The sequence below is a fragment of the Mchenga conophoros genome, linkage group LG20 (genome assembly GCF_057382185.1).
Source record: "Mchenga conophoros isolate Kocher_MC1m ecotype Shallow Benthic linkage group LG20, M_conophoros_male_GT1.1, whole genome shotgun sequence".
Taxonomy (NCBI): Eukaryota; Metazoa; Chordata; class Actinopteri; order Cichliformes; family Cichlidae; genus Mchenga; species Mchenga conophoros.
Window position 1 is genome coordinate 10,334,039 of NC_140545.1, and position 10,895 is coordinate 10,344,933.

Consider the following 10,895-nt stretch of genomic DNA (forward strand, 5'->3'; position numbering starts at 1 on the left):
TTAGCACCACAGAAAGTCTATCAATCATTTTTTAAGCATGAGATACGAGACAAAAGTGCACAATTTCCCTCTGTTAGTTGTAGTGGAAGGTCGTTTCAGTTGATTACATGTTGGCCTTTTCCCATAATGTGGTCATTAAATTATCATTTTTACGTCACTACACTGAACTCGGTGACTGATAAAGGGGGAAAAAAACAAGACGTTCCAAGTTTAGCAAAACTAATCTTAAAAAAAAGAACAAAAAACCCATAAAAACACCTGTTGAAAGGTCAGATTGTAGTTTCCACATTCTTGCAAATTCATGTGATGACAGATTACTATCATCTTCCAAATAAACTGATTCAGACAATCTGATTTAGCGGCTGGCAGGGTTGCAATCTCTGCGTCTGTCCGACTCCTCCTGGTTCTTGTCCCGTCCCGACAGCGTAACAAAGACTGTCGGGCTGGCGAAAAACAGGCTTAAAACAAAATGTGCTTACCAGAGAAGCTGAAAGGGTGACTATTAAGAGTGTCTTGTAATACAACAGAACACAGAAACAGCACCTACCTGTCACTGAAAGCAGCCACGCTTTTAATTGTCTTAATTTTAAGCCTTAATACAATATAAATGGGGGAGTAATAAGAAGTTTAAGCCATGACAAAGGACATTTGCTGTTCTTTTGTTTTTATCTAACCAGCCGAAGTGTCCAGTTTAGGAGCTGCGGTTCTGCATTGTTTTCATTGTTCAATGCACCACAGGTTGCTGCTTGGTTCTTCCACACCTGTGATACTGCCTCTCTTGCTCTAGTGTCTGCACCATTATCTAAACTAACCAAAAAACTATGCAAAAAAAGTCCCAGCATGATTTCTAATACTGTAATTTTCACCTCTGCCCTGAAAATAAGAACGCACTAACTACAGATCAGCTATTTCTAAGGCTGTGGGACAGGATTTTATAAAATAAAGTCATGTATGTTAACATCTGAGCTTTTCTTTTAGTCATCAGAATGAATAAGGCATTTCTTCCAGCAGGAATGTGGGTTTGCATAAATGTAACTGATCAGCGCAGTGCACTGAGCCAGGTTCAGTTTTTTTTTTTCTTTTGCTGGTCCGTTCATGTAAACGATAGGGTTATAATTTCTCCTTTTTTCTTTTTCCTTATTTATTTTTTACACGGGACCGTCTCAGGCCTCAGAGTCTGCTGTGCGTCAGTCCACATTTGAACCGTGAATGACGACCGGCCCAGCAAACTTATAAATAAAATCACTGGATCACTGAAAAAGACATCAAGGCCGTTTTATATTTGGAGCTCCTTTCTATGTGACCTTCATGGGAAATAGAAATATTGGTGTTGAAACAGGAGAATGTTGTATCAGTTTCTTTTACATTCACACACCTGCTGAGGACAGAAATTACCAATAAAATGTAACCGTGCACAAGCCCAAGAATCCAGCAAGTCTAGACATGCCCCATACTTTTCACTTCACCTTGACTGATCCACTGCGCCTTATCTGACTCACTCTAACCTTGCCGCCCACATTTTGAAAATTTATCAGCTTTGATTTACTGATGTAAAGAGGGGGGGGGGGGACTTAAATGCACTCTTCAGATAAGAGCCACACACTACAAGGAGGAATGTCAATATTTAGATATTGAATTAATCTGCAGGTCAGTGAAGTAGCAAGAAAAAGACCCTACAGGGCCGGAGCATGGGAACTTGGATCTGCCGCTAAGTCCCTCACGAGTCTTTGTCCTTGACTTCCAGCTGGCTGCGTGTTCTTGCCTCTGTTAAACCAATAGGACGCCTAGAAATAGTCTTGGCTTTATGTGGCGACTGTAAACTGAGAAAGTATTCCACTATTTTCCGTCCATGGCTTTAGTGTTTCACAGCGAGGTGGATTTTTTTCCCCTCTCTCTCTCTGTCTCTCTCCCTTCCAGCCGCTATGGAAAAAGAAGAGCAGAGCCACACAGTTTAACTGCTGATTGTACTGTTTGGATTTATGCAAATCCACCAAGTTGAGTTCGGTTTACGTCCCTGTCGTCGGCTGTAATTCGATTATCCTCGCTCGCCGAGGGTTGAATGTGTGGAAGTTTGCGTCTTGTCATTAGGACTGTAAATGACAGGGATGCATGGAGAGACAGACAAAGAGCAGGAGGTGGGACAGAGAGGCCTGGTGGTGAGAGTGGGGGTGGAAAGGGTTAGCTGCAGATTTGAGCCATACCAGAGCTTTACTGCAGGCCACAATAGCATGTGTGGTGATTATGTTGAAGGCTTGGCGTCCAGGGCCCGAGCCTCCCCCTGAGGACTGTTGTGCGTGGGGGCCGTGGCTTTCGCTTTCAGAGTTTTTCCCTCCTTCTTGTGGCTTGTTAGATGTCTTTGTTCTCGGGGCGAAGGTCAATTTAAAAAGAAATAAAAAGAAGTAAGGAAGGCGGAAAACATTACCCAGGCACTTTTTCATGTATGACCTCTTCCTATACCGCCGCCCTTCCTTTACTTTTTGTTGCTGTTGTTTGTTTGTGTTGTTTTTCTGGCAACTCTCAGTGTCACACGTGGATCTGAAAACCGGCAACGCTCAGGAATTTACATCCCTGCTAATTTTAGCATCGGGTTCCTGACCAGAAAACACACGCTCCAATTTCTGTCTATATTGGTCTTCCTGCGTCTTTCCGCTGCTGTTCCTCTCAGCAGCACTCCAGGCTTTTGCAGATTATTCTGCTAAGCTAACTCTCCTCCGAGCCCCTCAATTTTCCCATTTTCACCGCATTCTCAACTAGAACATCTTACATGTCCTGATCCAACATTGCTCTTTGAACACTGCCAAAGCTCCTCTCCAGGTTTAATCCACGTGAAAACAAACTAAGCTGCTGGAATTAAACGATTTAATGAACTTGTTTAATAGGATAGTAGCTGAGGAGCAAATAATTATTACCGGCATCAAGCGTTTCCCAAACCGCACTGCTGGGATCTGTTTGATGTTAGCGCAGGGGACATGAGGGGGCGAGTGGAGAACAGTAACACATGCTGCTGCCGCTGGCCTCGTCTTTCCACAGGCTCCTTGTATATTTTGAAACGACGACCCTAAAGTCACTGCACATTTGCGATAATCACTGTGCTGATGTCATTCACTTAGAGTGAGCGTGCACACACACACACACACACACACACACAAAAAGAAGGGCCATGAACACATTAGTGCTCTGCAATACTGCAAATTTGTAAATGCCGGGCTAATATTGGCGACACCGATACTTTCAGCCTATGAAGAGAGCTTAAGCAGAGGAGAGCAGTGTGTTATGACTTATGACAGAAATCATCATCAGTTTGCAATCTTGGAACACATTTTAATGACCATTAAATCTATAAACTAAATCATAAAATCTAAATGTTTTACTTTCCATAGCTAGTTAGTACAACAAAACCCACTTTTCAGCTTTTTATATATTCCCTAAAGCACTTTGGGTCAACTTCTGCTGAAAGCTATAGTTAAAATGAAACGTGTTCATAGTGCATGTTAGATATATATTTTTTCACTTTAAAAAAAAGAGAAAAACTTATTTAACACAATTCAGTTTGCCATATACTGAACTTAGAGGACAGAATCCAAGTATCGATCCTACTGAACGAGTATCGATCTGATACCAATACCAACGCTGGTATCAATACTCTCTTAAAGAGAGCTCTTTGGCCCACCTCTGGTACACATCATGATGCTGCTTTTCTGGCTGCTGCAGTATACAAGAAGGTTTTGTAATTAACACAGTAAATAAAACCAAAAGCTAGACAGTAAATAAGGCGACAACGTCCCATTAATACAGGAAAAACTTTCTTTGTATAGGTGCAGACATGGTTTCAAATTTTAAGATGAGTTTTTGTCACTGTCTAACTACACATGTGACAGATTTAAACATGTGCTTCCATTCAAAACAGATGTCAACTGTGAGAATGGATTAAGGCAGTCCAGTTTATGGTTAAAGGCTCTCGGCGTGCATTAAAGGAGAAAAGTCATTTGTGATTTGACTGAATCACTGCACAGTACAATGCCAGCAAAATCAACAGAGACCAAATACGTGCAGTTGTGCATGTGGAATATATTGTCTTATGGCTGAGTCTAATTTTTACTTACAAGGTAATACATTTTACAAAAACATGTCTGAAATGTGATCTACAGGATCCTGAATGGTTCTTTTCATAGACTAGATTAGAGTTTACGCTTCGCTGGTAGTGCTTTATGATTCTGGAGCCAGAAAAATCCAGATTTGATTAAAGAGAAGTAAACATGGGCAGACCAGTCGAATGGGTTGAGTGGCGACCGCTCTGATAGGCTGAGACACCTGTCGCGTAAGGAGACATGCGCCTAAAACAGCCAAGTGAACTGCCGGCCAAGTATGTTGACACAGGGAATTTGACTCGGGCGGTCCGTGGTTCTTAGCATACACAGAGCTAAAAACAAATACGGGAAGGTCCAAATACAGCCAGACACAGATAATGGGATGCAGCATAAACATGTAGCCATTACATACAAGAATTTAGGTATGAAAATAATATTAAACAGCTGGAAACAAACACTCCATTTCTACAGGTCACATACTTGCTGTGTGCTATAAACAGTGGTCAGCTGTGCTATAAGTTTCTTAATGGAACAATAATTCCCAAGATCAGCCCCAGACATCAACAGTGAATCTATCTAAATATTCTCACAGTCGACTAATCGTTAGCTGAGCGTTTCCTCATTATTCTAACATGGGAAGATTTACTGCTTTTTCATAACATACAAACTAAAACAAGAATTTTTTTAACGGCTGAACAAATGTGCAAGTAATTTTGACGGGAATCTTTTTTTTTTTTAGTTTAATTCAATATAATTTTATTTACATAGCATCAAATCACAACAACAGCTGCCCCAAGGCGCTTTATAAAACCCCAACAATCAGACGACCCCCTGTGAGCAAGCGCTTGGCGATGGTCGGAGGGAAAAATTCCCCTTTAACAGGAAGATATCTCCAGCAGAATCAGGCTCGGGGAAGGCCTGATTATTCGAGACCTTATGTGTGAGGAGAAGGATTTTAAATTGAATTCTGAATTTAACAGGAAGCCAGTGAAGAGAAGCCAGGATGCTCTCTCTTTGTAGTCTCTCACTGCAGCGTTTTGGATCAACTGAAGGCTTTTCAGGGAGTTTTTGGAACAACCTGATTATAATTTTGAAGATATTGCACAAATATTTCACATCAAACAGTTTATTGATTAACTGAAAAACATCACAACCCCCCTCATGCCTCCAGCGTTGACCTGTTGGTTTCTTTGCTTTCTGTCTCTTGTCTTTCTCTTGCTCTGCGTACCTTTGGTTGTCTGGACTTCTGGCGGCGTGACTATACTCACCAGTACCTCCCAGGTCCTTTACCGGCACACATGGCTGGCATCAACTAATTACCAGCCTGCTGTATATCAAAACTGGCTCTTCCACCCACACGGTGTCACATTATCTGCTGTAGTGTAGTGGAACTCATTTCCTCCCAGGCTCCTCTCTTTGGGTTTTAAGTTTCTTTTGATATTCACTTCTTGTGTGTCTGCTCACTGTCTCGCACCTACACAACTTCAGCTACAGGCCTCTTCCAGCACCTCAGGAAATCACCTGCATCCTCTATGTCATAATGAAGCTTTTTAAATCTCCCTCTAGGTGTTGCATCCACCATTAGAGTCAGTCAGTTCCTGTTTCAACCATTAGAGAAAATAGGTCCTTTTCAGTTTTATCATGTGTTGCTATTTGTAACTCCAGAAATGTGCATTTACTCAGTCAGTCTCCCCAGTGATAGTAAACAAGAGAAATGTTGTATACCAATTCTTTTAACTCGCTTATGAGGAAAATCTCTTAAAGAGAGCACCTACAGGGCATTTGTGGTACTGCAACCTAACTCTTTTTTTAATATATACGTGGTTGTTCATATACAGATGTTTTCTAACACATCATTAAGGTTAACTTTTACCTTTTAACTGTATGGGTGGCATATGTTTTATATGTCCATATGTGTCTCAGATTACATCTCATTAAGATTTTTTTTAACTTAGTAGAAGATTTCAACCAATAAAGTCCCACAGAGAAAAGGAAAAAAGCTCAAAGTGCTGTGTCATTGTTCTGTTTCTCTTAACCAGCAGGACGTGTCTCCCTCTGCAGCTTTACGGCTCTTTTCTTCTGCACAGCTATTCTTTGTCTCAGTGCCCCCCTCTCTTAATTTCCGCCTGTCTGCATATGTTTTGGAGGCCATTAATCGTCCCCGGCACAACATGCACCCCAGCAGATAATTACAGTCATTAAACCAATTAGGGAGCACATGGAGGGGAAGGTTTAGTCAGCCCTGAGGCCTCCCACTCCTGTTCTTCTCTACAGGACAGCCGAGGTGGTCCGCTGAAAGTCTGGCAAAGCCTTAAATAAAGAAGGGGGTGAACTACTTCATCCCAGCTCTGGATTAATGAAATTTCCTGTTGATGTAGCCTTGAGAGACCTCGCTAACTTCGCTGCAGGCCAAGTAACCAGAGCCATTAGCCAGCAAAAGCCGTCTGAATTTTCCCATCTTTTTTGGAGGGCGTAGCAGCCGTTTAGGTCGGTGCGTTTTCACGGAGCCAAGAGGGTTATTTTGGTGATTCTGTGGCAAAACACAAAAAGAGATCAGAAGTGGCAGGAAAGGGAGGGAAGAGTGGTCAATCTGCAGACAGTGGTTTTCAGTATGCTCAGTCTATCATGTGATTGTAGAGCTAATATTATGGTTTCAATGCCCTGCACAGTGGGAGTTCTGGCAGAACAAGGCCGTAACACACAATAAATTAAACTGTGATTTCTTAGTTATTCAGAAAGATGGGAGTGAGACTTTTAGTTACTGGCTACATGTGCAGGCAAGCCACAGAAAGTCCCTCACGCTCGCTCTAAGTCACCATGTTGGATGACAGATTGTCCTCCCTTGTATCAGAGAGGTATTTCCCAGCATTCATGTTATGCTTGGCACATGTTTTTTTTTCCAACCTCTGAAGAGAAAAGAAAAGAAAAAGCAAAAAAACTGGGAGCGCTTTAAGTTTTGTCTGTCCTTATGAATGAGATAGAAGAGTAAAAGGCAGATCTTGTAATGAATCCAAAATAAGCAAAGAAAAAAAAAATCCTTCAGGTCTGAATAAGGCTGGGCTAAGCTATACTGATGGTGTGAACTTTATTTGCAGGCCTGAAAAATGAAACTTAAAGAAAGAGAGACGTTACCGGCTCAGTTGTAGAGACAAGCAGTTATTATCTGTGCAGAAAGCATGGGGAAAGTAGCTACCTTGACATTTTCCACTATTAGAAAAATACACAAGATGCTTCTAAATTTCAAGAAGAGGGTAATTTGTCCAACCATGCATTGTCTTAACCACTTGACCAATTCAGGGTTGAGGAGGGGGCTTGCTGTTATAGGACAAGAGGTAAGATACACTCTGAGTAGTTTAGCAGTCTGTTGAGGTTTTATATATACTTTTCCACCATTTTGGGCATGTAACAATCCTGGTAACAATGTAGGATCAAGTGAATAAGGCTCAGGTCACGCAAGCCTAGACCCGGTCCACAACCATCTGGCAAACATGACAAACATGAAAAACTGGCAACTGTGGCAATCTGGCAGGCTTTTGGCACATCATCTTCTTTGTAACCAGTTGTACGCAGTGAGATCTGGAAACTTTCAGGAATCACTGCCAATCACTTGAGTAATACAGATGTTTCCCTAGCAACCAGTGTAGCACATCCAATATGGAGAACTCGGGAGCAACATGGCACGATGTAACATGAGATGCCTCATAAAAAAGGATGTGTTAAATAAGTGCAGCAGTGTGAAAAGGCTAACTAGCTATTACCCAAGTCCAGTCTTAGATTCTGCATTTTAAAGCTTCACTGTTCGTGTTTTGAAGTCAAATTCTACATTACTACGAAAGGGTAGCGGGCTTACTTCTCAGCTAATACTAGCTAGCTTGGTTAGCAAGCTGCATCCATATATCATATTGGTGCAATGCTAAAAAGCTTGGTACCAGACTAACAAAGCAATAGAATTTCACTCATCAAAACTGAAGCCAAAGTTCTTGGATGGTCTGTGTCACACAGCAAGCCAAAATCTTAGTCAAATAATACACAGTGAAAAAGATCCAGTTATATTACTCAAAGTAATGGAGGTGAGGGCTGTCATGCTCCAGAGTTGGTGTGAGGACAGACGAGAAGAAGAGGATATAAAGAACAAAGGATGCCTAATATATAGAGCAACCAGGCAGGAGGAGATGAGAAAGACCACAGAGAAGATTCATGTTTATAGTGAAGTAAGATATTGGTTTGACAGAAGAAGATGCTGTGGATAGGGTGAGATGGAGACAGATGATCTGCTGTGGTCACACCTTAAGGGAGCAGTAAAAGAAGAAGTGTTGAGTTGTATGTGTTGTGAAGACAGTGTATAATCGACTAAGACTGAATGAAACCGGTTTGCTCTCTGTCCTGTCAGGTTATGGTCTGCAGGTCTCATGATCCTTTATATTCAAATTTTGACGTGTGAGCTTATCCTATATTAAATGACATGATTTGTGTTTTTAAAAAACTTTTTTTTAGATACCAGACTGAATTTTAACATCATAATTTGCACAAAGTAAGACATAACTATAATAATAATGGGTATATTTTGCTTTAAGCTAACATTAACTTTAGTACAGATTTTCATCTTTCACTTGCTTTAATGTTTCTCCATTTTATTTATGTCTATTGTGCTCGCCAAAGAAGTCTTTGTCAAAGATTGTCAGGCCTGATGTTATTGTTGGCTGCACATTTAAACCTCATTGAGGTCACATGTTTGCTTCTCGTTCTTCTTGAAATGCTGAATTTTCTCTGGGCTCCCACTGACTCTCACTGAAGGACTGCTGTAATATTCAAAAGTGGATCTAAAAAACAGAAAAAGCATGGCGGGTGGACAGCTTTTTAAAGGATTAAAAAGTAATCGTCCAAGAAAGGCTTTTTAATTCATTCCCTTTTTTAATCCTTGGAAATTCCCACATTGACACAGACTGCAGCAAACAGAGGTTGAATTTCCCCAGAAGCCGAATGACTACTTGCTTTGCAATAAGAGCAACAAAGTAATCACACTTGTATTCAATCAAAACTTGGCTGCATGAAGTAAAAAAACAACTTTCATGTTGAGTACACTGTGCATCATCTGAATCATCCAGTACTGAAAGGCATCCAACTTTCTCTCTGCCGCGAGGGATGACAGAAATGACTGTTGCTGAATGATTGTGGCTTCCCACTGAGGAGAATCGCATACGCGTATGTGGATGTTGGACATTCCTCCTTCTCTTTCTGCTCTCTCCTCGACTACTAAGCAAAAACCCACATTCCCCTCAAAGCCTACTCGAGATTGGTTTCGTTTGATGGACAGAGATTCAGTCACACCAAAGGACCATAAAGAGGCCGGTTTTATTGGCGCTGTCTAACAACTGCACACGGTGACAAAAAAAGGTTTGCACAGCAGCCGGCACTGAGACGTGTTGAGGCGTGGTAAAGAGCTGATGTGAATATGTAACAGCAAAGGAACTGACTTTTCTTCAACATGCAAGGTGAGAAGTGGGATCTGACCCTTGGGGCTTTAGTGAACACTTCCACCTGCTGGTCTGAATTATTCATGAAACACTTCCCTAAGCTCTTCCTGTCTAACATCCAAGCTCTGGCTGCTTTAACCACTCACCTTGTTTGGTTTAACAATACATTTACAAACAACTGAAACACAAATGTCATGAAAGGTCATGAAACACAGCCTTCCAAGTTTCTCATGCACTTTTGCCTTTTTGCCACAAGGTGTCAGGCTGCTCCTAACCTTGACCCCATTCCTTTCACCAAGCGTTTCATGATGGGATGGAAGGACATGGGGGAGTCTGGGACTACAGCAGAGATTATTAAGAATGTTCCAGAGCAGGTTCAGAATTATTTAAAGGAATAATAAGATTCCTTGAGCTTCTCAAAGGGTTTCTGGAGGGATTTCAGAGCCCCCAAAGTGTATTAAAAGGGTCAGTGAACATATTACAGCCCTCCTTGAGACTGGTCCTGTGGCCCTGAAAGAGGTTTGAGGGGCTCTGGAAGGGTTCCTGCAGCTGGAATAGGCTAAATTTGAAGTAGTGAGTTTTTCATTTTCTTAAGGTTTCTTTTAGGGGGAGCTGAATGGATCAGTGAGGGGTCTCTTTTTCTTGAAGGTGTGTGGTTTCTTCACTATGTTTAAGGAGGAATTTTCTTCACTGTGTTCACTGGTTGTTAGCAGAAGGTCTCAGAGGTCCTTAGATTTTTGGAGGAACATTTGTCATTTCTAGATGAGATGTTAGGGTTCATTAAGTTCTCCTGAAGCACAATTTTCTGGAAAAACGTCAGTGAAGGTCAACAGTTTTTATCAGGGTTTCATTTAATGAAAGCAACTCATTGATTATATTATTCTGTAAAGCTACTCATCAGCTCATACTTATCTCTGTGTCAAATTAGCCAGAAAGAACTTCTCTCTTCCAAACATCGAGTTTCACCCCATCTTCTTTCTCCAATGTGCAATTTCAAGGCTCACTTATATTTTCAGTTAGTTATTTATTGTATGGTTGAGAGGTAGGGTCTCTGGGAATGTATATGAAGGAATACCCTGTGGAGTTTCGGCTTAGTGGAAATCTGCCCTTGGGGAAAATACAAAGAGCACTGTTTCTTTTAAAGGGAACGTAAACGCAGCACGATTTTCTTGAATGTTTGAGGTCAGCGTCTGCTGTTTCTCTAACTTTATCAGCGCAGTCCTCCCATGTTCCTCAGATAATGTTTCTTTGCATCCTTTCCCCGTCCAATTACAGCAAAACGCTTCAAAAGTACGGAGCAACGTGGTTGCCACGGCAACAGGATTTTCCCCAC